The sequence below is a fragment of the Physella acuta genome, unplaced genomic scaffold (assembly GCF_028476545.2).
Source record: "Physella acuta isolate Inbredline_101_S28 unplaced genomic scaffold, ASM2847654v3 ptg001600l, whole genome shotgun sequence".
Classification (NCBI taxonomy): Eukaryota; Metazoa; Mollusca; class Gastropoda; family Physidae; genus Physella; species Physella acuta.
In genome coordinates, this window is record NW_026733114.1 from 221,851 (window position 1) to 244,450 (window position 22,600).

The 22,600-nt window shown below is 39.1% G+C and overlaps 1 protein-coding gene across 1 annotated transcript in view; it reads right to left on the bottom strand.

The window, feature by feature from the left end:
• Positions 1 to 22,237, bottom strand: part of LOC131929217 (dual specificity protein kinase splA-like) — a 28,248-nt gene extending 6,011 nt beyond the window's left edge. Inside the window, exon 1 of the mRNA XM_059285337.1 lies at positions 22,030 to 22,237. The gene's annotated coding sequence lies outside the window, so the exon portion shown is untranslated. The remainder of the gene's footprint in view (positions 1 to 22,029) is intronic.
• Between the last annotated feature and the right edge of the window lie 363 nt (positions 22,238 to 22,600).

Here is a 22,600-nt window from a genome sequence, read left to right on the forward strand (position 1 = left end):
TATAAAACGCACACATACATATTTATAAATATAAATTTCCTAGCCGGCACACATACATATTTATAAATATAAATTTCCTAGCCGGCACACATACATATTTATAAATATAAATTTCCTAGCCGGCACACATACATATTTATAAATATAAATTTCCTAGCCGGCACACATACATATTTATAAATATAAATTTCCTAGCCGGCACACATACATATTTATAAATATAAATTTCCTAGCCGGCACACATACACATTTGTAAATATAAATTTCCTAGCCGGCACACATACATATTTATAAATATAAATTTCCTAGCCGGCACACATACATATTTAGACATATAAATTTCCTAGCCGGCACAAAAGACTGAGTTTGTCCACGGTAATTCTGCTTATCCCTCCATCCAAGTCAGATGTTTATCATTTCGAGGGCCTTAACGTCAGGACATAGGCTACATGTTGTATACATCAATCGCGCGTCTTCGTTACTACCTCATCAAACGTTACCTTATCTACATTTCATCTCATTATCCAAACTCTATACCCCCTCCCCATAATCAAAACTCTATACATCTTCCCTTTATTCAAAACTCTACACCCCTACCCAATCAAAACTCTATACCCCTCCCCATAATCAAAATTCTATACCCCTCCTCATAATCAAAACTCTATACCCCTCCCCAAAATCAAATGTCTACACCCCTCACTTTGATCAAATTTCTATACCCCCTCCCTATAATCTAATTTCTACACCCCTCCCCTTAATCAAATCTCTATACCCCTCGCCACAATCAACTCTTTACCTCTCCCTATTATCAAAATGCCCCACCCCACAATCAGAACTATACCCTTCTCCAACAATCAAAACGCAACACCCCTACACTCCTTGTAAACCCCCCCCCCCCCATCTACACCATAACCCAATTTCTGCCACCCCTCCCCCACCAATTCACCCAATCACTACCGCACCGATCTTCTGCCGACTTGAGCGCGTGCCATTTGTATAAACAATTCCCCTCCACCACCCCTCCACCATCCCTCCACCATCCCTCCACCCCCCTCAACCAGACTTACAGCACCTATGGATGGCATATCTAACGTTAAAATCTACCCCCCACCCCCCTCACCCAGACTTACAGGACCTATGGATGGCATATCTAACGTTAAAATCTAACCCCCCCCCCTTTACCACCTTACCAGGCACGTGCAACCTTTAACTTAACAGTTGAGGAGGGGGGGGGGGGTGGCAGTGATATAATTTTTTTTTTCTCCCTGTCATGGGGTTTTGGTTGAAGAGAGACAGACCACGGCCAGATCGTTGTGGTACAATTAACTCTACGTAAATAAACTTTCTTCTCTCCCCTTATTTTTTTTTTTTTTTTATGTACCGGACCATCTTCTTGTCTCAAAATATTTTTGACACAATTATTTTTAACGTTTAAAAAAAAAATTTAAAAATAAAATATTATGATTTTACAGTTATAATTATTATGTTATTTTTTATTTTCTTCATTTATAAGGCTAAAACTTTTTAAACTTATCACGCTGAGGAGTTGTTTTTTTTTTTTGTTTTTTTTTTATTGAATGCTGATTTATTCTGATGGTAAATACTAAAAAACAATAAGCCCGAATTTCTTTATTTAAAGAGAAATCAACAGGCAATTCACTTCAACTATAGAAAACAAGTTAACTCCCCTTTGCCTTACTTCGTCTTTTTTTTCTAGTCTGTAATTTCACTCCAGACACTTTACGAAATACAATAGAACACGAGATTTAGATTTACGCACGCTAACATCATTTTTTATAATAATTCCCTTCTGGGGAAATTGCTTACAGACATTGTTTTTCAAATATTACCAGTTGTTGTATTGTTTTTTTGTTTTTTTTTTTTGTTTTTTGTTTTTTTTTTGTTTTTTTTTTTTTTGTTTTTTTTTTTTTTTGACGCAAAAAGAACTAAACCAAAACTTGTTTGCCCGCCACATGAAGACCAAACCCACTAGCACAGATCGCCCATTGCAGGTATTGTCAGTTTTCTCCTAGGGCTAACCTGATTTGGCTCATCCTCAAAAAGCCCCAGGCGACCTTTGGGCCAAGCAGCAGATCACGTGACCAAACTCACCTACAACTTGAAGGTGACCTTGGTGGGCGCACGGGGAAACAATTAGCACCGAAAGAAAACATGACAGCTTTGATCTCACGATTTATGTGTTTACGTACAAATATGGAGTTCAATGACCTGTCTTGTAGGGACAAAAATCATCACGAATTAGATATTTTCATTTAATAATTTGAAGCTACCCCTTACCTTCGATCGGGATTACTAGAATACTACAGTAAGCTATTTTAAAACTATTGACTTGGTGTAATTAATAAACGTATCCTAAATGTTTAAGAGATTCTTGCCGTCAAATAATCTAAAGAGTCACCCGAATCCAATGTGTTGCCCTAATTCATTATGTCGCCCTAATTCATTATGCCGCACTTATCCGTCATGTCGTCATAATCCATTATGTCACCCTAATCCATTTTGTTGCCCAAATCTAGTGTGTCGCACTAAACAACTCATTTTAAACTGAGAAAGAAGTTTTAACTTGTCTGAGTTCCTTCCCATTTTATTGGAACATAATAATAAGGGAAACAACCTACAACTACTCTCAAAAGTCACACAAAAAATAAATAAATATTTAAAAGTAATATAATTTTAAATGCCATATCTGATTTTAATTTACAAATATGATATTACATTCCTTTAAATAGGTGTATCTATGATAATAATAATTTTATAAATTTTAAACTGTAGTTTAAATAGAAAACTATTAGCTGAATTGCATTATTAATTTATTGCATTAAAATTCCCTATTTCTTTAAATTATTGTCATCGCACATTTTGTAAACTGTTCATTGTAATCCTAAACATTAACTAACCTTAGGGTGATAAACAGTCACCAAGGCAAAGACGAAATCTTGAGATCTACAGGGTCAGGTGAAGAGTAGAAATTGATAATTTCTAGATTTCACAGAATTACTTTGTCAATGTTTGCCATTTTCATTTAACATATATTTGCATATTTATCTTAGTGATGTGGATTATTCATATCTATTTACATAATGGAGGCTCATTTTCATGTTTCTGATTGTGAAGAAAATAGGAACCATTCTTGATATTGTTTTAAAAATGTTTCAGAATGTATCTAATTTTAATTACTTATTGTACTTTTTAAAGTCAATCTTTTATTTGTGACCAAATGGTGTGTGAATTGCTTTTGGGTGAAATAATTGTCCACTAAATAATTCATATTTACAGCTGTACTAACGTAGTTGATCATTTTGATAATCAATGTGACTGAAAACACTTTGAGAATTAGCTGTTGTACAAGTTGTGTTTAAATAATTTACAAGGAATGTGTAGTTTGTTTTAATAGATGCAGTGGACATTTTAGGATGTTTCACAAGCATTTTTTATTTGGATGGTACATGTTCCATCATGTTTGGTAAAATTAAGTTATTTTGACTATGTTAGCCAAATTATTGGGAAAATGTTGAATTTCATTCCAAATGTGTGAGAATTCGTGTGGTTGGTTCAAAATGTCTCTGTTAATGATTATTATTGAATTTGCTAGTGTATCAGTGAGTCATTAAATTCTTTAGACCTAAAAAAAAAAAAAAAAGGGGGTAAGGGCAGAAACGTGTTAAAAGCCAAGAAATTAAGGATTATCAAGAGTGGTGCATAGAAACATAGTTTCGAAAAAAACCCATACAATATTTAATACTTTTGGTGAAGCAATCATGTGTATGATAGGGTGACCGGAAACAGAGGCGTAGCGACGGGGCGGGGGTGCGGACCGCATCGGGTGACACCATTTAGGGGGGTGACACCAAGGCAAAAAATAGCAAAATATATAGAGAAAAACTTGACGTGGGGGGGGGGGGTGCAAATCAAAAGTTTGAGGGGGGGGTGCAAATCGAAAGTTTGAAGGGGGGGTGCAAATTGAAAATTTGAAATTTTGTTTCCGGGAAGGGTCACTACGCCTCTAGGGGGTGACACCATTAAGTGCCGCACCGGGTGACACCCGACCTCGCTACGCCACTGACCGGAAACATGCGCAATGGAAAACTGCGCAAAAAAAGGGGGCATTTTTGTTTTCTTAAGTCGAGCATTTACAAAGAGGCACAACGCGTATATTGTAGTATAATAAAACACTTATCCACGAAATATGACTAAATGAAAGTGTATTAGTATAATTCGTTAACATTTTCGCATTTGTCTGTTTGCGCATTTTTCAGTTGCGCAGTTTTCCGTTTGCGCATTATCTGAGAACCGTTACATAGATAACATTAGCAGAAAACCCGCACCCGGTTTCGTTCTAGCATTTCTCTCACGGCATGCCCGGCATTGACTGGTCCGGCATCCAACATCAGTCGTCCAACAGTTTCCACGTCAGTTTGCTCTCCGCCGCATCCAACCGTTGCGCAAACATCCCACTGCGCACAAATGGCGGCCTGCGGACGGTAGACCGGATATTGCGTGTGTGTGCGGCTAATCCAAAAGCAAGCGAAACTTAACTTAATACAACAAGCGGCGAAATGCGAAATATTTGAACAAGTTTGTCGAGACATTTTTCATTAGGATTAATTGACGCAATAAAATAAGTGAAACGCGAAATAATTTTGTAATAAGTTTGTACAGACATTATTTTTACTAAATTTTTTAATTGATGTAAGAAAATCAGTGAAACGCGAAATTGTTGAACAAATTTGTTTTTGACATTTTTCGTGTGAGTTAATTGACCCCAAAAAATAGTATAACAAATTGATAACAAAGTACAAGTCAGATCCATCTTTCTTTAGTTACGGGATGTCGGTCATTCCCCTCCCCCTCAACGTCCTTTTTTACATCACGTCCGTTGTAGACTACACCCTGGATGAGGTGGTCGGGGGGGGGGTCTAAAATGTAATGGGTCATCGGACTGATCACTAAAGCCAGCTTTTTCTTACTCTCCCTACCCTAATGGTACTCGCAATAAGTGCCCTAATTATGACACCCACACTAATCCTAATCATCACATTCACACTAATCATAATCATGACATCGATACTCGCAGTGTAAAAGAACGAGATTCGATACTGAACATCACGTGGGGATACAAAATATCTCACAATTGATGCATTGTCGTGTCGGTAAAGCTCATGGTTGCTAGTCTGAAAAGTCACGAGTTCGAATCCTTGGACAGATGAGGCTCGTTAGCTGGGGACAGCAACCCATCTAAGAGAGACAACTCCAAAAACAAACAACTGCTACCTTGCAGTTTGTTCTTGTATGGACAAAGGCTACGAAAGCAAATCCAAATAGAAAAGCAGTATGAGTAAACGGTCTATATGGCGCATAACATGTTGACACGTAATACTTAATTATGTTGGATGAAATCCAGTCCAACATTACAATTAAGAATCTGATTACTCAGGATCGGGCAAAGTATTGGTGTTGACTAAAATAGAGCATCGATTTAATCATAGTATCGGTCAATAGACCTGATGATAAATTATCAGAATGAAGTAGTATCGACCTAATAAGGCGGTATCGGTAAAGTTGAAAGGGATAATATGTGACCACACATTTTAACGTGGGGTTAGATGTTAACGTTGTATTGTGTAACTGCGTTGGCTGAACGTTTAACTACACCCATTCAATCGTCAGTGTTAGACTAGGGTTAAAAAACTGACGGGTTAGGTTTGTGTTTGAGTAGTAAAAGTTTCCCTTTCAACCTGACGGTCTATGGGGCAAGTGAAGTAGAGTTCACTTATTTCTGTGAAATCGGCATATGAAGAGATAGTGTGGTTAGCACTATGCCCAGCCGCCTTTACTTTCCCTAACGAGAGTTAGCTGGGTGGAATCAGGGAAGGTCTACTGACTTGAACCCGGATTCGAACTCGAGACTTACGGGTTAGCAATCCAGCTCTCTACCGCTATACCACTCCGTCCCTCTTGTGTTTGAGTAACGTTTTTTTTTATCTGTGATTTCAACGTGTGTTTTATTTATTTTAAAACCTCTGTAGGTTTGTTGTTTGGGTCGGGGTTAGGGCTAGAGTTATGCTACCATTAGCGGCAGCGTTAGAAGACGATACTAGCATTACAAAGGCGCTTCCAGCTTAACGGAAATGATCGCTATTTAGATCGACGCCATGATTCTAACTTTAAAGTGCCGAGACGAATGTACGCATGCCAATAAATTGAACAGACAGCTGATACAAATCTTACAAATTAAAGTTTTTTTTATGTTTTTTTTTTTAGGTTTTCCTTCCTAAACATTAAATCTTCTGCAGAGGTAACACAAAATGGAAACACTTGAAACGAATTTTTTTTACATTGAAAAAAAATGTTTGAACTTCAGGAAAGTTAATCTCCGATATTATTGTTCCCACCACCAACTTATCGAAACATCGAGCAATAGACGCGGCCATTAAAGCTAAATTTAAAAAAAACAGCTAGTGCTTTTATAATCTGCTGAGCAGGGCGGAAGTAGAAGCTAGGTTTTAAAAGTATAAATAGCTGAAGCAGTGCGTTTTGAATAACGAAACAAACCTGGAATGTTTCAACATTTAAGCCGACAAATGTGTTTCAAATATTGTTCTATTTATTTAGTTGAAAACAGTACTCGTCCTATTAAAACTGTGGAAGTAGTTATAATAAGTTGGAAGAATGATATTTTATCAGAATCGCAATATTTAGCACACTGTGGTGTGGTGGTTTAACATTATGTTATATAATTGTGTTATATGGGGTAGGGATGTTAAACAGCTGAATACAATGCTTTTTTTTTAATTTTCTTCATTCTTTTTTTTTACTAGACTACAACAAGTTTTATAATAGGTGGATGAGAAAGTAAATGAAGCGGACTAGTAGATCCACATGTCTTTATGGGACAGCGCAAGTCATTACATGTGTTTATCATAAAGTTGGAGTCACTTGAAAAAAAAGTTAAGTGATTGATAGTTCTAATATGTATCTTAATAATTCCAAAATGTATTGTAATGTCTAGAAGTGTCAAGAGTTATAAAATATGAGCAGTGATGTTTTATGGCAAGTTATGGCACAATATATAAAGTCAAGATAGTTGCATTTTCATTTTATACATTTTGCACATGTATTAAGTCTTAGAGGTAGACGTATAGTAAAGTCAAAATGAGACTTGATCTAAGCAGTTTGCTACTCGACATCAAGAACGGAAGTAGAATTATAATCAAGTTAAAACGAGGCTTGATGTGAAGTTGATAGAATTAAGTTTGAGCTCATCAAATTGGACAGGTGCAAAAAAAAAAAATCTATAAAGAAAATTTATTTACAAGACTTGCCTACCTGCTATAGCTTTTGAAATATTTTAAAAAGAAACTAAAGTCAGATTGTATTATTTTAGATAAACGTATTCTGAATTAGTTTGCGGGTTGGCGAATTTAGGTTATATATATATATATATATATATAAATATATACATTTATTATCATAAATTTGTTTGTTTATGAGATCATACCGAATTTTCCTACCAACTAATTTTTCAATTCAGAATTCTCTTATTAACAGCTATTAATTTGTATGTTACATTTGTGAACGTTGTATAAGATGGTAGAGGCCGTTAGCCTTAGCGTAGAAATGAAATTAACAATACAAGTGCATTGATAAACAGATCTTAAGAAAATTATATCAGGTCAATATTTCTTGTGATAGAATTCTAATTTTACATTTTCCCTTCATCTTTTGATATAAATATAATGTTTTCTAGACTATTCTAGTAGAGCTACACATGGGTTGTAGTTTTTAGGAATGTAAAGTAGGTATATGCTCTACGCTGATGTAAGATGATGCCACTATCATCGAATTTAAAACGGCTGGTAGTTGGTTAAGCTGGATAAGAATTAAAATGGCTAACATCAACCCTAACCCAATCAATAACCCAAGTTCTAGTATAGCCCTAACCAAAGTTTCTGACCCTAATATTGAATTGTAGTTAAAATATTTTAAACCAAAAGTTAATGAATAAAAGTAATGCAAAAGCGGGACGGCGTGGCCTAGCAGTAGAACGCTAGACGGCAAACCTGGAAGTCTCGAGTTCGAATCAGGGTTCAAGTTTGTACAACGTCCATTCAGCTCTGATGGGTACCTAACTCATGTTAGGGAAAGTAAAGGCGACTGAGCACAGTATGTGATTACCCTATCCATTATTATGCTGAGATCACATAAACAGGTTAACCCTACTTTAAATGCCCCATGGGCCATCAGGTTCGAAAAGGGACGTTTACTTTACTTTTAATACAAAATGCACTCAAAATATATTCACTGTTCTGGCGTTTCAATGTTTTATTCCTAAAAGAAGTGTCTGATTCTTTATCGCCTTAGTACAAAATTGTAAACCATAACCCATTCTTGACGCAGCATGGTTTACCTTATATACAGCAACCCGACTCCACTGTTGGTCTCACCCCCCCCCTCACACACTCACCCCCACCCCACACACTCACCACCCCCACCCCCACACCCACCTCCCCTCATCATCCCCACCTTTAAAAGGCACCTCCAGTCCCGTGGTGTGAGTCAATGCACCCCGTCCCTGTCCACATATGGGTTACGTTTTAGGTGAATAGTGAGTAACATAGTTCAGGTTTTTTTTTTAAGGCTTACTCTAAAATACCCCTGACTAGTCCCCTTTTACCCCTCTCCCAATCCACCCCCCCCCCCACCTCCCCCCCCCCTACCCACACTTCCATTCACCAAACTTTTTTTTCTGTTTTTAAAAAAAAAAAAGCGTTTTAGACGGTGTTCACGGATGAGTCATATTTTTCGGGCAGGTAACAGGGAAGTGAACCCATGCTCAAAGGTAAACAAGAGTTGTCGATCTTAGCACAGTTCGGCTTTAATACAAAGACGATTTTTTTTTATGGCGGTGGAAGGGGGCGGGGCGAACGTCCAGTAAACAAGAGCTCGCGGTGTGGTGTGTAAAATCGTCAAGAGTAAAATCAAGGCAAAGAGTGTCTTAGTTAAAAACGTTGATTTATTAATGAATATTACTCGTTAAAGCGATAGACCATGACGACGGGGGATGGGTTGGGGGGGGGGGGGGTTGTCGAGCGGAATAATCAAAATATGACTTCGCGGTTCTCTAATACTTTTTTTTTTAAATGAGTTTATTATAGTATAAAGTTCGTGAGGAATGGGGAAAATTATATTGTTAATTAAAGAATTTAATTAAGCTATCTGCTTCCGGCATCGACATCCCTTGTGGCTGATATCCGGTTTTAAGTGTATCAGACAGTGTAATTAAAATTATAATGGGGCGCATGCGTCGTATAACAATCTCTGAATCAAAGATAATGGCTGGTTTAGACAAAATCGTTCCCGTTGTTGTTTTTTTTTTCAACAGTGTCTTTAAATGACGATTTCATTTTTAATTCACATGTTTTAAAACCTAAATAAACTTTTACATTTTTAAAAACAAAATTAGTTTATTTGGTTATTTAGTTTTAGTTGATATACCAGTCTATAGATAGGAGAAATTCAGTCTAGATTTACTACAGATCGTATTAATGTAAGAACCATCATGACACTAAATATACCTGTAGTCATCAGTAACAATTTGTAATTTTTTTCTCTCTCTAATTAAACCATAATTGAAAAATCAATTAAAATCAATTATCATCTAACCACTTCTAGAAATGTATGCTAGTAATCCACGAACTCATCAGAAATCAATCGTTCCATCGATCCACTAAAACAAATCCGCGATCACAAGCCTTGAGATAGGAAACTCCATTCAAGAACGGTAACTCCATTCAAGAACGGTAACTCTCGCTGACTGAGCTCAAGGCACGCGCTTGCCACGGTATTTCTAAACATTACAGGGGCTGCTACTCTTATTTTTTTCCCCTTCTCCCCGCCCCGCGTCCACTTACCTAGGTCTACGGTAGAGTTGAGTTCCGGCTAGCTCGTGGAGGGGGAGGGGAGGGAGGGATAAACATAGGTACGGTGAAGGGGGGGGGTGTATTTTTTAAAAAATTAGACCGGTCGAGAAACAGAAACGAAAAAAAAAAATATTCCGTCTTTTCCTTTATTCCCTACCAATTTTTATTTTATTTTTCTCCCGACCCCCCCCCCCCCACCCCGTCCCCCCCCCCCCCACACCCCCCTCCACCCACACGTCTGGATGCCTAGCTCAGGTGAATCCTCCGTGAGCGGTCTCGCACGTGTAGAACAGGTTCATATCGTCCAGTCCAGAAAAAAAATGTGAGACGAGCAGGGTTAAAAGGGGCTGAAGAAACGCTCAGTAAACACCAAAGCTGCCGTTTCATTGTACAGACACTATGGGGTTAACGCGGATATCAATGATATGAAATACTTCAATTAAATTTAAGACAATTGGAGGTGAGAATGGATCATATTACTGAAGTTTATGGGATAAATTAAATTCGCATGATACCTGTTCGTAAATTAATTTCTGAATATTTTAATCACTCATAAAGAAAATATCAGTATTATGTAGGCCTCTATATATATATCTATATATAGATAGATATATCTATATATAGATATATATATATATATAGAAATATATTGACATACATATACTAAGCACCCTCAGTATATTAGTATTAATTTATATATATATATATATATATATATATATATATATATATATATATATATATATATATATATATATATATATATATATATATATATATATATATATATATATATATATATATATATATATACTAAGCACCCTCGCGTGACCTCTGATCCCAGTAACGAAGACAGATGGTACCGAAGAGAAAAAAAAAACCAAAGCTCGTTAGCTTCTACACAGATTCTTTTGTCCGTGAGTGTGAGGAGTCGGGGTGGGGGTGTATGTAATGGAGGGGGGTTGGGGGTGATTGTGCTGGAGGGGGTGGGGGCTTTGTTTCATGTCAGATTAGAACGGCGGGATTTAGAAAGATGGAGAGTTCTAATTTTGGGGCTTTGGCATTGTCAAGTGGGCTACGACTAAGAGGGATGAATATCCTCCATTGTTCCTGGAGAGAAGAAAATAAGGTGGGAGAGGAGGGGTATGCAAGGGGTGGTTTTAACAACTTGTTTCCAGGAAGGTTCTTGAATTGTATTTTTTGTTACATCGCTGTACAGCGGTTGTATTGTATGCGTGTCGTCTTGTGTTTGTGTTAATAGCTGTTGCGTGGGGCTGTTTTGAAGCTATGTTTTGATTATAAGTCAAATTTACTTAAGTTAGTCAGTCAACTTTGACTCATACAAAATGCCTTTTATTCTTCAATGCTAAGATTCATTGCCTCATCCGTAATTCGGAACAGTCTAATGTGATTTTAAAATACATAAATATATTGAGATATGCAATTATATATATACATATATATATATATATATATATATATATATATTATATATATATATATATTGTCTACTGTTTCGCGGATTTTGAGATCTGAAGGTTCACATTTAAACCCCCACAAAAATTTATTAACGTATTTCTGTATCTGTGTTCTGCTCTCTAAGACTCTTCAGTGAAAGTTCCTAAGGACCCTCAGGTAACAAATTAAAACTATAGATTCACATCCTGTGCCGGAAATAAATGGGACACTTCCGGTAGTCTGGCACGATCTCCGTTATCAATTAAATTAGGCGCGGCGAAAATGTTGGCGAAGATGTGTGTTTTTTGACGGTTAAAATTGGTGTGATGGGTCGAGTCATACTTACCTGGGGAAGCAATATAATGTAGACATGGGAAAAAACATTCTGTTTGATTGGTTGATAGAAACTCTTTTCCTGCACTTCAGCGTTACTGGACTGTTTTTTACAAGCTTTTATTTAACTCACTTTCTCGTCAGTTCGTCGTCAGTCTGTCTAGATCGAAACGGCCTAGCGAAATTGCAGGCACTTCTAACTGACAGATACGGTTCGTAATTGGTACGTGGGTCAAGTCATGAAGACAATGCATCATGACATTCAATTTGACTTAATTGGTTGCCTGATTAATTTTTTTATGAATTAATTAAAATTTTGTTTCTTCTTTTTTCTGTTTAGTTTTTTTTTTTTTTTGGGGGGGGGGGGGGGGGGGGGCTTTTACAATATTGTAACTTACTCTAAGTAAAACTACGAATACTACTCACTATTTCTACTATTTGGCCTACAATTGATGCTAAGATTGGACAAACAATTTAGCTAAAAATTGGCCTAGAAATTTGACCCATATTTTGACCTACATTCTGGCCTGCAATTGACCTACATTTTATTCCACGATTTATGATACTTTGCCTCCTATTTGACCTAATTTTTATTTAACAATCAGTCATACTGTTTACCTACAATTTAAACTATAATTTGGCATACAAGTCAACCAGACATTAGGCCTACATATTATTCTAAAAGTTCGCCTGCAATTTGCGTGACAATATTCACATCAAGTGGACCTACCAGTTAGTTCAAAGTTTGACTCAAATAATTGGCCAACGATAAGCCACCTTAAAGAGACTAAAACTAACAAAAAGAGTCGCTTCCCCTCTTGACGTAATCTCAACGATGCTTGTCAGAATCCTTCTAGATACACACGTATCTTCTAGGCTGATTTTTTAAAAGCATTAACTAGAGTCAAAGTTTTGTTTCGTTTCTTATATTAATAATCAAATTTTAAAGAAATAACACATTCACTAGTGTCTGTGTGTCAAATTCTTTACTGAAAATAAAGTCATTGACTGAAAATGAAGTAATTGACTGGGGAAAAAAAGTCCTTGACTGAAAATAAAGTCCTTCATTGAAAATAAAGTCACTGACTGGAAATAAAGTTATTGACTTAAAATTACGTCCGTATGGAGAATAGCAACAACTGCACTAAATATCAAGAAGACAAAACCATAGAGGCGCGAGAGAGGACATATAAAGGATATTTTTAGATGCCATAAAAACTCTATTCATTTGCGATTAATTAGCCCCTCTCCTTCATCACACTCAAACACACCTACATACACACACACACACTCACACACACACCTACTCACACACCTAGTCACACACACACACCTACTCTCTCTCTCAAACACACAACTACTCTATCTCATAGACACACACACCTACTCACACACACACACTCACACACACACAAACTACTCACACACACACTACTCTCTCTCTCACACACACACACACTCACACACACACACACTACTCTCTCTCACACACACACACTCACACACACACTACTCTCTCACACACACACACTACTCTCTCTCTCACACACACACTACTCTCTCTCTCTCACTCACACACACACTCACACACACACTACTCTCTCTCTCACACACACACACTCACACACACACACACTACTCTCTCTCACACACACACACTACTCTCTCTCTCACTCACACACACACACACACACACACTACTCTCTCTCACACACACACCTACTCACAAACCTACAATTAATCACACACACACTACTCTCTCTCTCACACACACACACACTCACACACACACTACTCTCTCACACACACACACTACTCTCTCTCTCTCACTCACACACACACTCACACACACACTACTCTCTCTCTCACACACACACCAACTCACACACTCACACACACACCTACTCACACACACACTACTCTCTCTCACACACACACTCACACACACACACACTACTCTCTCTCACACACACACCAACTCACACACTCACACACACACTACTCTCTCTCACACACACACACTCACACACACACACACTACTCTCTCTCACACACACACCTACTCACAAACCTACACTTAATCACACACACACTACTCTCTCTCACACACACACACACTCACACACACACTACTCTCTCACACACACACACTACTCTCTCTCTCACACACACACTACTCTCTCTCTCTCACTCACACACACACACTCACACACACACTACTCTCTCTCACACACACACCAACTCACACACTCACACACACACCTACTCACACACACACTACTCTCTCTCACACACACACTCACACACACACACACTACTCTCTCACACACACACACACTCACACACACACACTACTCTCTCTCTCACACACACCTACTCACACACACACACCAACTCACACACTCACACACACACCTACTCACACACACACACACACCTACTCACACACACACCTACTCACAAACCTACACTTAATCACACACACACCTACTTACACACACACCTAATCTCTCTCTCTCTCTCTCATACACAACTTCTCACACACACACACACACACACACACGATCGCTTCTCCCCAAACTGATATGGTAGCGCTAGACGTGAATTTAATGGCAGAAATTAATCAATAAAATTCCGGCGGTGTCTTGGATTGTGTGGCTTGTGTTTTTGGGATTTCTTGATGGCAAGAGTTGTCGAACGTTAATGTTTGAACATTTTACATGCGATAGGATCAAAGACCATTGGTGTAAGGTTGATGTGGAGATGCGGTGGCGTTTGTGTGTGGAGTGTGCGGTGTGATGGTGTGTGGGAGGTGGGAGATTGTGGAAGGTGGGAGGGGAGAGGTGGGAGATACTTGTGTGTGTGATTGTGTGGTGTTTGGATGTGTGGGGTGTGGGAAGTGGTGATGAGGTTGGAGGTGGAAAGTTCAGCTGTGTGAGAGATGGTGGTGTGGTGGGAGGAGATTATGTGAGGTGGAGGTATATGGGAGGTGTGAGGTGGTGGTGTGGGTGGTGGGGTGTGGGAGGTGGTGTTGTGTTGGAGATGGGAAGTGGGGCGGAGGTGTGTGTGAGATGGGAACTGGTGTTGTTAGGAAAGTGGTGCTGTGTGGTTGATGGTGTAGTGGTGTGTGGGAGTTTGAAAGTGGCAGTGTGTGGTAAGTGGTGGTGGCTTGTGGTATCTTAGGTAGTGTGTAGAAAATTGTGTGGGTGGTTTTGACTATGTGTGTAAGGTAGAGTTGATATTTTCACCCTACTTTCCTGAATCAAACAACACTTCTCTACCAACCACGTACCACTTACAACAGCCACAGCGTTACATAAGACTGAGCTGGGAGCTTAAAGCCGTCTATCCCCTTGTTATCAGGCCCGTCATTAGCTAGCATGGCGTACAATATTTATGCCCTCCCTCCCCCCCCCTCACGTGATTCCCCCCACCCTTGTGAGCCAGGGTTACACGAGATCATACATTATGTATCCCCCCCTTAGCTCTACCCACCCCATCTTTCACGTGCATGCAGCTCACTCGGTGTAAACTCTATCACGGCTCGCATTCCAACAGACATCATTAGCTGATTCTTAATTAAGATATCCTTTGTCATTGATACGTTAAAAACACGTTGCGGATATCGTAAGCCGTTTATGCGTGGATATGATTTGTGGGTGGAGGGGGGGGGGGGGTGAAAAAGCATATATAAACTGTCCATTCTAAAGTTCTGCTTTAACACGGAAAGTTCGATCTAGTATAACCGCACCCTACTTCGTTGACGTACTTAGCCGTGGGTTTCATTTAGCTGTTAATTAGGCTCTGTGGGGAGCGTGTGTGTGTGTGGGGGGGGGGGGGGAGAAAGAATAATAAGGCTTGCTTATCCGATAGGGTTTCGGAGTAATTTCGTCTTTTTGTTTGTGTATGTTTTTTATTTCATTTTTCCTTAATTTAAAGACTTTATTTATTTTCAATTAATTATTGCATTAATGTCCTAATTTAAAATTACAACTAGGTCACGAGACGGTGGGTGTGGCGTGCCCCAGACGAAATCAAAACAAACGAGGATTGTTCGAGAACATTCACACGGATGACTAAACTGTTATCCGCCACACAAGTGATCTAACTTTGCTTAGTTTCCAATACAACATTAAATCAGTTGTGCATTTTTGGGGTTCAGAGTTCATATTAGTTACAGAAAAAGCTGTATGACCTCTGTTGTTAATTGTATATGTGTCAGAGTTGCATTATTCGTTGGGGAGTGTTTTGGGGGGGGGGGGTACGAGGGGGTTCGTGGTGAAAGGTGCGTGGAAATTTTCCGAATCACCATTGAAGTAAAGACAAGTAATAGAGTTATGGTATTTTATCATTGTTCTGCTTGAGAAGAAATCAGTTCGGTTTTATTTCAAGGCGACTAGAGGCCGATGTCAGTGGCGTAGCGAGAGGGGGGGGGGGGGGGCGAGAGGAGGGTGCGGACCGCAGCGGGTGACAACATTGGGGGGGGGGTGACACCAAGGTAAAAAAATAGCAATATATATAGAGAAAAATGATAATTCCACTCAATTAAATGATTGATTAATTCGAGTGTTAAAAAGTCTTTTAAGAGCAAATTTGACAAATCCCGATAACGGTGGAGGGGGGGGGGGGTGCAAATCGAAAGTTTGTGGGGGTGCAATCCGAAAAGTTTGAGGAGGGGGGTGCAACAAATCGAAAGTTCGAAGGGGAGGGTGCAAATCGATAAGGGTCGCTACGCCTCTGGGGGGTGACACCATTAAGTGCCGCACCGGGTGACACCCGACCTCGCTACGCCACTGGCCGATGTCTTCAGTATTTAGAGGTCGATGTAGCCGTTAAAGTCAGTTCATGCGAGTGACTTAGCGTAAAAGTCAGCTCAGGCGAGTGACTTAGCGCCGTTAAAGTCTGCTCAGGCGAGTGACTTAGCGCCGTTAAAGTCAGCGCAGGCGAGTGACTTAGCGCCGTTAAAATCAGCTCAGGCGAGTGACTTAGCGCCGTTAAAGTCAGCTCAGGCGAGTGACTTAGCGCCGCTGAGAACTCAAGGCACACAAGAGCTGTGCGAACGTTCGCCTAAATCGTTAGGGCGTCTGTAGACACACAAAAGTTGTGTGAATAGTCCCATCGTACAAAAGTTGTGTGAATAGCTCACCGTCCACCGCCAGGCAGTGGCCGCCCACTCGACTCGCGCTAACGGCACAATTATCCTGTGACACCCGGCGTGGGACGGACGCCTCTATGGGCCACACAATGGGGGGCGTGGGATCAAATCTACATGCTGGGGTACAGGGTGAAGGGAAGGGGGGGGGGGTGCTTTGTTCCACATGAATGAGCACGTCGACGCCAACGTTACAGGTGTACACGGGTGACTAAGTGCACCCAGCGACTATGATAACAAATTTCTAGCACTAATTGCAGATAAAAATTATCTAAGCAGCGACGGGCGGTTTTTTAGGCGCCCCAAAAGCATTCGTTATTAAAGCTTCAAACTATAAATATGTGTTAACTTGAATTTAATGTGTGGCCCTTTCAACATTGGCAAATTCTTCCAATTTATAATAATTTTATTAATTCAACTGCAAGGCAAGTATTTTTATCACCCACAAAACTGGTACTCGTTACATACATACAACACATACTCACACACATACACATACACACACACACACACACACACATATATATATATATATATATGTGTATATTTATATATATTATAACTGCTTGTATAATGTTACATAGACATAAGCCCAGTCGAGTGTTATCTGTAAACTACTTACGATATCTAGTCACGTCATTAAGAAATATTTGCTATAGAAGTGTTTTTCTTTCTCCCTGTCTAATCACGTCAAAAAATCAATAATCGAACGACCATAAAATCAATGAGATATTACTGTTCAAAAAAAAATCGAACTTGGTCCTTTTATCGGCAAAGGTAAACACGCAACGTCGCATACAGGTGCTAAAATACCTTGACTAAACAGTAGATATTGCCGAGAGGAGCTCTTATTGGCTTTACGTGTTGAATGTACAAAACAAATGTACGTTTCGGTGTTTAGAGTTACCTTGTGACCCTAAGTACTGGGTAACGAAATCGAAAATGATAGAGACTGACATGTTTTGTTTTAATTAGCTGAATAAAAAGAAAATTCGTAATTAGCTTTTTTGTTACTTGAAAAAAGCGTAAAGTTGACTTAACGTTTAGTTGACTTAAGTCAGCTTTAAGGAGATCATCTTAGTATGACTGTTTTAGTTTGTGAAAAGTTTAGTAGTTCACTAAATGTTTACTTTAGATTGATGACCAAACAGGCAATACAAAATATTTTTTTAACAAAAGTAGGCAGAAGCTAGGCGGCTATACTAGGTTTACGTCTTGTGAAAGAAACAGAAAATGTAAACGTATAGACTAGTAAAACCAAAACTAAAGTACAATTATAGCAGCGACGGACGTTTCGACCACAAGTCTTCATCAGTCAACAGTGTTTTAGAAGATGTTTTTAAGATATAGATAACACTGAGGTGTTGTTCACGTGGTTGATTAGATTGTGATGTTTTTTTTTTTATTATTATTTTATCGGTAACCACCATTTTGTATGTCTTTTGATAAATGAAACTCGGATGTGAATTTTGATGTATGTCATTTACGCGGGTCTAGGTTTTACAAGAGCTTTAAACATAAACTTTATTCTAGACTTAACCCGCGAGTAGCTTTACACTAGCATAGGTGTACACAGTCAAGGTTTACACAGTCTAGCTTGACATACGGCTAGATTTACAGTCTAGCTTTACACACCTCTAGCTTTACACGCGTCTAACTTTACACACGGCTAGCTTTACAGTCTAGCTTTACACACGTCTAGCTTTACACACGGCTAGCTTTACAGTCTAGCTTTACACACGGCTAGCTTTACACGCGTCTAACTTTACACAGTCTAGCTTTACACAGTCTAGCTTTACACACGTCTAACTTTACACTGCTAACTTAACACACGGCTAGCTTTACACACGGCTAGCTTTACACTAATTTTACACAGACGTGTGTCGAGGTGATATAGCAAAAAGGAAGTCTGCTGTAGTTTAGTGTGGGGGAGGGGAGGGGGTGTATGATGACAGCGGGTAATCAAGGTTCAAATCGCATCTCATAATCACGCGAGATTAACTCGGATTAACGGGATTAACCCTCAAATTTAAATTAAGTCAACAGTTAAGCCAGGGAGGTCGCGGGCGACTTACAACATGATGGGGGGGGGGGGGGGGGGAACGGGACACACGCGTGCTGTGGTCGAGTGAACTGGGAAGTTTAATGGTCGTTGATTGCAGTACAAGTTATATCATACATGTGTAAAAAAAATTGTGTGTCTATAGATAAGAGCAAAGTGGGGGGGGGGGGGTTGCTTACACCCTAAATTAGACCGGGTGCTTGCAGGTAATTTGTTATTGACAAAGTGTGTGGCTCACTCTCATTCTAACGAGAAAATTACGAGTCATCTCAATCAGTGGTTCTTCCAGACTTTTTTTTCTCCGGGGGAGGGGGGGGGGGGTGGCGGACGCTCATTAAAAGTATATTTTCTATATAAATTTCATTTCGTTGGTAGGGGGGGGGGGGGCGGTAGACTATCGCTTTTAAAGTGATCGAAATCGACCTGGATTGACCAAGGCCTTATATAAACTATACATTTTTAAAGTGCTTGTATTAGATCGACCACTTGCAGATGCGACATAAACTTGATATTTTAGACGTGTTAGTTGCATTTAGATAATGTTAGTGAAAGTCGAGCGTAAGTTGTAGTTAGAATAGTTAGATTGGTGTATAAATAAAGAATATTCTTATTATCTTGAATTGGACTTGTGTGTTTGATTCCATACCCTGCGCCAGGCATATATAAGAAGAGGCGATTCCCGGAGAAAGTATATATATATATATATATATATATATATATATATATATATATATATATCGTATGTTAATGACGAAACATAACTGATGTATAGCTTTCTCAAACCCGGTATCATAATAAGCTAAAAAAATGTAGAAAATGTATCTGATTTATAAAAAAAAATTTAGAAGCAATTTAGACCTTAGGACACTAGTAAAAAGTATATGTTTACTATATAAATTCCATCTCGTAGGGGGGGGGGGGGCTTCGAAGAGATGCCTGGAACAAACACTGAGGGTCAGAATTATGATGATTAGGTTTGAGTCTAGGGTTTTGATTAGATAGTTAAGCTTAGAGTTTAAGCGAGGGACAAGCTCATGAGTAAAGGCTATGTTAAGAGCTGCGCTTAGGGTAAGGATTAGGGTTTAAAAAAAAAAAGATCGTAGTCATTGCTAAAGTGCGTCTATGGATTTTTTATTTTTTATTATTTGGATCAGGGTTAAGGACGGTGTAAAATTGCTGTTTCGATATGCCCTGTCGGTTTTCATACAGGTACAAAAAATGTAACTTCACTGATGACGAACGCGGACAAGACACTTTTATTAGGAAACAAAAGATCACACACGGGCGTCATGTGATCTTTGCAACAGGTTATTTATACCTAACGGCGCCCATTCTTTAAAAGGCGACACGGCTAGATGATTTTAGTGTGAAATTTAAAACTGCGGCGAGAAATGACGTCATGTTGGATTAATGTTAAATATTGTAAAGGTTAGGTTAGATTAGATTGTAAAACGTTGCTGTGTAGTTTTTATTTTTTTATTTTTTAAGCCACTTGTTTCCTGTTATATTTCCATGTGTAGACAGCTTTAATAGAACAGCAGGCATTGTCTTGTGGGTTTAGCGGTGGTGTTGGGGGGTGGGGGATTGGCAGGACCGATAACTCTCGGCTTTGTTTACAGAGTTTCTGTGCGTTGTTGCCTCCCCTACCTGTAGCTGGGGTGGGGGTGGGGACCCTTGAGATAATTTATACACGACTTATGCAAAACAGATGTCGCGACTGCTCGTGATAAGTGTGCGGGTCAGAATTGGGGTTAAGGTGAGTATGTGAGGGGAGGGGTGGGGGGGGGGAGGTTGGAAAGTAGAGCGATTGTTAGGAAGGTAGAAAATGTAGGTATGGTTAAGGTAACCGTGGTTAGGGTAAGTGTGGTTACGTTAAGTGTGGTTAAGGTAAGTGTGGTTAGGGTAAGTGTGGTTAGGATAAGTGTGGTTAGAGTAAGTGTGGTTAGGGTAAGTAGTTAGGGTAAGTGGTTAGGGTAAGTGTGGTTAGGGTAAGTGTATTTAGGGTAATTGAAGCAGGTGAACTCTACTTCACCTGCAACATGGACCGTCGGGTTCGAAAGAGTACTTTATTTGTTACTGTAGTTGCCCCTCCCTTCCCTCTAACATTACATCATAACCTTACCAAAAGACCACATTATCTATCTACATATTCACAATATCCACACACTCACATAACAGACTCAAATATCAACATAACCAAGCCACACATATACATTAACCAACGACTTTAGCAACACTACAGTAACACACACTCACATAACAGACCCACATATCAACATAACCAAACCACACATATACATTAACCAACGACTATAGCAACCCTACAGTAACACACACTCACATAACAGACCCACATATCAACATAACCAAGCCACATATACATTCACCAACAACCTTAGCAACATTATATATAGCAACCCTACAGTAACACACACTCACATAGCAGAGCCACATATCAACATAACCAAGCCACACATATACATTAACCAACTACTATAGCAACCCTACAGTAACACACTCACGTAACAGACACACATATCAACATAACCAAACCAAATATATCTATCTACATTAACTAATGCCCTAATAGCAACCCTACAGTAACACACACATAACAGACACACATATCAACATAACCAAGCTACATATACATTCACCAACTACCTTAGCAACATTACATATAGCAACCTTACAGTAACACCCTCACATAACAGACCCACTTATCAACGTAACAGACCCACATATACATTAACCAACGACTTTAACAACCCTACAGTAACACACACTCACATAACAGACCCACATATCAACACTACCAAGCCACACATAATATACATTAACCAACTATCTTAACAACTTTATATATAGCAACCCTACAGTAACACACACTCACATAACAGACCCACATATCAACACTACCAAACCACACATAAACAAACATTAACTACCTTAGTAACATTAAATATAGCAACCCTACAGTAACACACTCACATAACAGACCCACATACATATTAAACAACGACTATAGCAACCCTACAGTAACACACACTCACATAACAGACCCACATATCAACATAACGTACCTGTTCACGGAAACTCCTGCTGGATCCAGCAGACGATATATCCCACCTGTTTCCACTTGCAATAACCTACTTACACCAACCACGCAAAAAAAAGGTTTCTCTAAATATCGACCAATTCACAATAAACACCCGATTACCACCATATTCACAATCTAATCCAAAACACATCAAAACTAATCTCACTTTAAGAATTACAACCACAATCTTATTTGTTATCCTGTATAGAGAGAAAAGTAGACGTTAACTCCGTTCGCAGAAATGGTTAATTTTCTAACTCGTTTTTTTAAAAGCCCTCGTGCCTCAGTCGGCAAGCGGGGCTATCATAGTGCCTGCGAAGACTAAGTTCCCTCGTTAGGCCACGAACAGTCACGGCGTAATGACGTACTCGATTACCGCTAGCCCGAGTAATCGCAAGTCGATTATTAGGAACCTTATAGCAACGCGTTTAACGGAATAAAAGTTGTTTAAACGCTGTTGTTGGTTGTAGTTGTTTGCTGTTTTTTGTTGTTGTTGTTTTGTTTTTTTTTGAGAAAAAAATGTTATTAAAAAAACCTGAGACCGACTTAGAGTA